Genomic DNA, 8194 nt, shown 5'->3' with positions numbered 1-8194 from the left:
AAAAATAACCAATAGGCCGCTCTAGTCCTTTGTTGTCTTCTTGTAAAAGAAACCGCACCTACGCCAACATCACTCGCAACAACAGCCACTTTAAATGGTTTTCTATAATTTGGGATGGCCAACCAAGGAGCAGTGGTTAACACAGCCTTCAGGCCGTCAAATGCCTGTTAAAAATTCACTGTCCACTGAAATTTGCTACGCTTCATTAGCAAGTCCGTCAGTGGAGTGACCACACTGCTAAAATTCGGTACAAATTTCCAGTAAAATCCACTCATGCCAAGAAATCGCATTATTTCCCTTCATGTTGAGGGTATTGGAAACTCACCAATAACTTTTGTTTTCACATCCCATGGGACCATTCGACCCTGTCCGATTGTATGACCAAGGAAAGTGACTTGGGCTTTTCCAAATTCACTTTTGGCTAGGTTTACCACCAAACCCACCTCCTGAAGTCGATCGAATAACTCCATCAGATGCTTCAAATGTTTTTTCCATATCTGACTAAAAATTACCAGATCGTCGATGTATAGTGCACAATTGGGTAATCCTGAAACAACTTTGTTAGTTAACAGCAGAAATGTGGCTGGAGAGTTTTTCATGCCAAATAGCATAACTTTGAATTGGTATATACCATCTGGAGTCACAAAAGTTCAAATCTCCTTCGCCCTTTGGATAAAGGTACCTGCCAGTAACCTTTAAGTAAATCCAGTTTGGAAATAAAAGCTGACTGACCCACCTTCTCAATGCAATCCTCCAAACGTGGGATAGTTCTTGTAACTACATTAAACTTTCTATAATCCACACACAACCATTTGGTACCGTCCAGTTTCGGTACCATCACTATGGGTGAGCTCCATTGGCTGCAACCCACTTCAATTATGCCATTTTTAAGCATACTCTCAATTTCTTTGTTAACCTGTGCCAATTTTAAAGGGTTAAGTCTATATGGATGTTGTTTATTTGGAACAGCATTTCCCACCATCTACATCATGTATAGCCATTTTAGTACTTTCCAACTTATCTCCACAAACTTGCCCATGTGATATCAATAACTCTTTCAGGTCAGTTCATTTTTCCTCTGGAAGGTAATTCAACAATTTATCCCAATTTTTAAGAACATCCTCATTTTCCAATTTAATTTGAGCGATGTCAAATTCAAAGTCATCTGGATTAAGTTCTTCACTTTGAGTTGGAATCATTAAAACCTCCTCCTTTTGCTCTCCTTCCCTTTCAAAGTACCTTTTAAGCATATTCACATGAAACACTCGCTGAGATTTCCTTCTACCTGGCGTTCTTACCACATAATTCACCTCACTTAATTTCTTTTCAATCTGATAAGGGCCACAAAACCTTGCTTTTATAGATTCACCTACCACTGATAACAATACTAAAATTTTATCTCCACTGGCAAAACTACGAACTTTTGCTTTCTTGTCTGCTACCCGTTTCATCGCATGGTTTGCAACCTTTAAATGTTGTCTCGCCAATTCCCCTACTCTATTTAATCGTTCCCTAAAATTTGACACATAATCCAATAATGTAATTTCCGTCTGCTCACTCACCAATTTTTCCTTAATCAACTTAAGTGGTCCTCTTACCTCATGACCAAAAATTAGTTTAAAAGAACTGAATTTGGTTGACTCATTAGGAGCAACCCTAATTGCAAACAGTACGAATGGAATTCCTTTATCCCAATCCTTTGGATAATCTTGACAATAAGCCCTCAACATTGTCTTTAATGTCTGATGCCACCTTTCTAACGCTCTACGATTTTGGATGATACGCAGTTGATTTAAATTATTTTATTCCTAAGCTATCCATAACTTCTTTGAATAACCTTGAGGTAAAGTTTGATCCTTGATCCAATTGTATTTCTGTGGGTAGTCCATATCTAGTAAAGAATTTAAGTAACTCCTCCACAATCTTTCTAGCTGTAACATTGCGTACTGGAATGGCCTCTGGAAACCTAGTAGGCACATCACAGTCAAAAGATATTGATTCCCACTTTTTGTTTTAGGAAGCGGTCCTACGCAATCAATTAAGACCCTTGTAAAAGGTTCCTCAAATGCAGTAATGGGTATTATGGGCGCTGGTTTTATCACTGTTTGAGGTTTCCCCACCACTTGACATGTGTAACATGATCGACAAAATTTAACTACATCATTATGTAGTCCAGGCCAATAAAAATGTTTTTGGATTTTAGCTCGCGTTTTCCTTCCTCCCAAATGACCTCCCACTGGTACTTCATGTGCTACTCACAACATCTCCTTTCTATTGCCTATGGGCAATACCACTTAATGAACTTCTGCCCACTTTTCATCCGCCTGCGTATGTACAGGTCTCCATTTTCTCATCAAGACATCATTTTTACAGTAATAACATTCTGGTATACACTCAGATTCCTCTTCCGTATATGCTTTCTGATACATCCGTTTTATTTCTTTATCTTTCAGTTGTAACTCCGCCAATTTTCCTGAACTAAAAATATCCGCCTCATCCTCCACCTGTTCTTGTTCTTTTCCAACCATCTGATAAAAAATCGTTTCTGATAATTGAACTTCAACTTTATCTTCACTCTTGATTTCTCCTCTTGTCTTAACCCGTGACTTTGTGACCTTGTTACTACACAATCTGGAAAAATCCCACTGGGAGAGCTTCCGCTTAGAATGGTCGAGAAGGGCTTTTGATACCCTTCGATATGAACGGCAAACAGGTGGCTCAAAAGTGGGATGCCTCCACAAGCTTAATTTATCTTGGCTGGTAGAGCAGATGGAGGGGGACTTCAAAAGGTGGGACATGCTCCCGCTATCTCTAGCGGGAAGGGTGCAGACCGTTAAGATGATGGTCCTCCCCAGATTCCTGTTCGTCTTCCAGTGCCTTCCCATCTTCATCCCTAAGTCCTTCTTTAAGCGGGTGAACAAGATCATCTCGGGATTCATATGGGCAAATAAGACCCCGCGAGTGTAAGACCTAAAGCGCAGTCGGGGGGGGGGGGGGGGTTGGGGGGGGGGGGTTGGGGGGGGGGGTTGGGGGGGGGGGGTTGGGGGGGGGGGGGGGTTGGGGGTGGGGGGGGGGGTTGGCGCTGCCGAACTTTTGCAGCTACTATTGGGCAGCTAACATAGCCATGATTAGGAAATGGGTAATGGGGGAGGGGTCGACGTGGGAGCGGTTCGAGGCGGCTTCATGCAAAGGTACCAGTTTAGGGGCACTTGTAACGTCACCTCTGCCATTCTCGCCGGCCCGCTACTCCTCTAGAATTGATACATAGTATTGTTCCTTTTTCTGTATATATGGTTAACATTTATTTTGTTATGTTAAATGTTGTTAATGGTTATGCTAAAAAATTATGCTTTGATAAAAATTTGAATAAAAATGTTGTAAAAATTTAAATCTGGAAAAGTCCCAGGATATTCGTCCTTCAACACTTCAACTGTCTGATTTTACACTGGCTTATCACCGATAGTAGGTAGCACCCACCTGCGATCCAGCTATATCATTACCCCCAAAAAACAGTATTCCTGGACAAGATAATTTCTTTATTACTCCTACTTCACCACTCTTCTCTGGACTTTCCAACCATACCTTATATAATGAAACACTACTCTTCTCATCCGGAATTCCACATATTACTACCTTTTCTGGCAATATTCCTCCCAAACTGCATAACTCCTCATCTCTTACCATCAAAGATTGACTAGCTCCCGTATTTCTTAACATTGTGACTTCTTGAAATGAAAATGAAAAATGAAATGAAAATCGCTTATTTTCACAAGTAGGCTTCAAATGAAGTTACTGTGAAAAGCCCCTAGTCGCCACATTCCGGCGCCTGTTTGGGGAGGCTGGTACAGGAACCTACTCTTTACCTACTCCTCCTGGTACACCCAAGTAAACTTTACTCACCCAAGTAAATTGTTTAAAGAGATCTGGCACCTTCTTATCAATCACCTCTTGATCAGGCTGTACAATCTTTTGCACCTCCTTCGCTTCACTTGGGCTTTCCTTTACCACTTTAACAAACCCCACTGTCTTATCCTGTTTTACCACATCAGCCTTCCCAGTGCTTTTCTTCAACCACCAACACTGTGACTTTACATGGCCTAATTTATTACAGTGAAAATATTTGAAACTTTTAATTTCTTTTCCACCCTCCTGGATTTCGTTTTTAATCTGAGGTACACTCTCCTTATTATCTCCCATCAGGTCACCTTTACCTCTACCACTTGAGTTTTTCTCTTTTCCCCAGTTTCTATCCCTCACAGGTTGAAACTGATATCGGAAACCAATATGATTTATGAACTAATTCATAATCATGTGCCATTTCTGCTGCGAACCTCGCAGTTTTAACCCTCTGTTCTTCCACATGAGTTCTTACTACATCAGGAATTGAATTTTTAAACTCCTCCAAAAGTATAATTTCTCTGAGAGCTTCATACATTTAGTCTATTGTCAAAGCCTTTATCCACCTATAAAAATAACTCTGTTTGATCCTTTCAAATTCCATGTATGTCTGACCAGGTTCTTTTCTTAAATTTCTAAACCTTTGTCTGTAGGCTTCAGGCACGCATTCATATGCACCCAAGATGGATTTTTTTGTTTGAATCAGTAATACCCACATGTCCTGTGGCCATTTCATTTGTTTAGCTACCGTCTCAAAATGAAATGAAAAAGGCTTCAACCTCCTTCTCATCAAACCTTGGCAATGCTTGGACATATTTAAATAAATCCCCACCAAACCTTCGATTATGGCGCTCTTTCTCTTTATCCTCATCACTATCCTCAAACTGTACGTTTCCCTTTACATCCGCCAATTTTAACTGACTGTCATATTTCATGGCCATTGTCTGAAGTTCAAACTCTTTCTCTTTTTCCCTTGCCTCTCTCTCTTTTTCTTTTTCCCTGATCTGTACCTCCCTTTCTCTTTCCTGTTGTTCTGCTAGGGCTATACTTTCTTTTTCCCTCATTTCGTATTCAAGCTTCTTTAATTCTTTTTCATGTTCAAATTGTTTAATCTGTAACTGAATTTTTGCCACTTCTAATGAGCCAGACTGTATCTCAGGCAATTTTAAATGCTCAGCTACCGCCATAAGTACCTCTTCTTTTCGTATGCTGTCAGGTAACTTTAACTGCAATGTTTTTGCCAAATGTAAAAGCCTTTTTTAGTCTTGGTTCATAAGGTACTGCGTTTGACCTTCTCCACCCCCAAAAGCCTCCGAGCCTCTGAAAGAGCTATTGTCCAAAACACACTCCCTCCTTAAACTGGAATACCACACCTGAAAAGCAAACACAAATATGCTCACCCCTCACCGTCTTTAAGTTCACTAAGCCAATCACGAAAGATAAGACTTTTATCCCGGACGAGCCCCCAATTTATTATGGGCTAGGGTTTAGACAACACCAAAGTATATCATAGAGTTCATCTGACCCACAACTTTGAATAGATTTTGGTTGCGGGGAGCACAAGGGCCCACTTTACAGGTGTGATGCAATAGAGATGTAAAGTATTTTTTAAACAAAATCAATGTTTATTCTATGAATCTAGTTAACATTTTATAAACACAGTAAACATCTCATCAACTACCAACACTGATATTCCCCCCCTAAGATACAATACTCTATAGGTAACCCTTGGTAATGTTCCTAACAACATCTATAAGTCAAAAACCTTTTTTAACAAAGACAGTGGCCGAGTTTCTCCCTTCTGGGGACTTAGTCCCCACGCCGGCGGGAAAACCGGCGCCAACCACTCTGCCATCAACAGCCCCCAAAAGTGCATTCTCCGCATTTTCGGGGACTAGGTGGACGCCAGAGGGGTTGGCGCCGCCCTAGCCGGCGGCGAAGGGCCGATGCGTGTCCGGCCGGCGTGATTTCACACATGCGCAGACTGCAGGTGTATTTTCGCGCATGCGCGGGGCGTTCTCTTCTCCGCGCCGGACCCCTGGGCAGAATGGCGGAGCCCTGCAGGGGCCCGTCGCGGAAGAAAGAAGTGCCCATGCTGAACAAGCCCGCCCGCAGAACGGTGGGCCCCGATAGCAGGCCAGGCAGCCGTGCGGGACCCCCTGGGGTCGGATCCCCCTGCAACCCCCCCCCCCCACCCCCCCCCGAGGACCACCCACACGTACTCACCTGCCAGGTTCCGCCGGTGCGTGAACTGAGTGATTCACGCTGGCGGGACTGGCCAAAAATGGACGGCTGCTCAGCCCATCGGGGTCCGGAGAATCGCCGGGGAGGAGGCGGGGCACTGCCAACGGCCCCCAACCGGCGTGGCGGGAATCCCACCACCGCCCGAAAAACGACACCGGAGAATACGGCAGCCGGGATCGGGGCAGGATTTGCGCCGCCCCCCGGGGGTTCTCCGACCCGGGGGGGGGGGGTCGGAGAAACCCGCCCAATAGGTTTGCATTCCTTACAGAAACAGGTGTTACTTTGAAATCATCAAGTGATCTGGAGACATTCTTTAGAGAGAGACCCAAAATACACCTCTTTGTTTTGAAAGCGAAACTAAAACTCAGAGCCAAAAACACCTTGCAGCTCAAAGCGAAAGTAAAAAGCAGAGCCAGAGCCCAGCTCCACCCACACACTGACATCACTGCAGCCACTTGAGAAGACAAACATTTCTTAAATTGACATTCCCATGACAAACTCCACACAGACAGTGATCCAGGGCCGGGATTCGAACCCAGCTCCTCAGCGCCACAGTCCCAGTGCTAACCACTGTGCCACCTTGCTGCCCTTCGGAGTAGAGAATCCTTATGCCAGTGAACAGCATGCTGCGGAGAAACACCCGGTCAGCCAGAGGACCGGAGAATCTAGGTCTACGTTTACCGTCCCTCTGCATTGGAAATAAAACTGTTGTTGATGCATCTCCTGCTGCTGTGGTTGGTAACACTGTGTCATAAAGTGCCAAAACTTCAGAGGAGATTTAGATTTGTTTAATCTTTTAAATTTTGCATTGTGAGTGCCTGAGCATGGACGTACTTGATTTTTACTACTTGATTAGTTACTACTCAAGTAAACAGATTGACTGGCACCACGATGGAAGCAGCCATTCAATCAATCTGTGAAGAGAATCGATGCAACATGTGACTTGCTGGACATTTTAGTGTCAGACAATGGTCTGCCATTTGCTAATGAGCTGTTCCAAAATTTTGCAAAGGCAAATGACTTTGTTCACCTCATTATCCTCATGGAAAAGCTGAGAGAGGTATAGAAGATTTACTGAAGAAGAATGAAGACCTTAATCCAGTTGTTCGGAGTTACCAAACCACAACACTATGAAATGATTTCTCACCTTCTCACCAGTGGTTAGCACTGTTGCTTCACAGCGCCAGGGTCCCAGGCTTGATTCCCGGCTTGGGTCACTGTCCGTGCGGAGTCTGCACATTCTTCCCGGGTCTGCGTGGGTTTTCTCCGGATGCTCCGGTTTCCTCTCAAAAGTCCCGAAAGACATGCTGTTAGGTGATTTGGACATTCGGAATTCTCCCTCTGTGTACCCGAACAGGCGCTGGAATGTGGCGACTAGGGGCTTTTCACAGTTACTTCATTGCAGTGTTAATATAAGCCTACTTGTGACACTAATAAAGATTATTATTATGAGTTATTGTTGGGAAGGAGATTGGGAACACAGCTTCCATTTCTGACACAGAAACTTAAACTCAATATCACCTCATAACACGACGAGAAGGTAAAACAATGTGAGGAAGAACAGAGAAACCAAGAGGCTCGTAACTTTAACCGCAGGCACAGAACGCATGAGTTACCAGTACTGAAGCCCAGGACAGCATGTGGATTTGAGGCCAACAGAGGGAATACACAATCATTGAAAGAACACCACAATCGAGATCGGATTGAGACACATCAAGCAACTTCAAGGAGGAATCGTAGAGTCTTAATATCCTTTGAAAGAAAGTCAATGGAAACCTGGACTTACTACTCAGATTCTGAAGTAAAAGTAAGAAAGAGCTCTACAACCACCCAGACAAAGAGCACTCACAGCGCAAGTAGGAAGAACACAGAATATCCTTAACCTTGGAGAGAGATAAGGGAGGTTGGTCAAGGCACCTCAGATACTAACCATGTGAAGTCTGAGACTTTGGGGGAAATGTAGGATGTAAATATGATAGGAATAAAGACTTGGGGAGGTGTAAAAGGTTACTATCAAAAGTACATGATGCTGATGTAACATCACATGATTCTA

Source organism: Scyliorhinus torazame, chromosome 19 (assembly GCF_047496885.1).
Source record: "Scyliorhinus torazame isolate Kashiwa2021f chromosome 19, sScyTor2.1, whole genome shotgun sequence".
Classification (NCBI taxonomy): Eukaryota; Metazoa; Chordata; class Chondrichthyes; order Carcharhiniformes; family Scyliorhinidae; genus Scyliorhinus; species Scyliorhinus torazame.
This window is presented reverse-complemented; position numbering follows the sequence as displayed.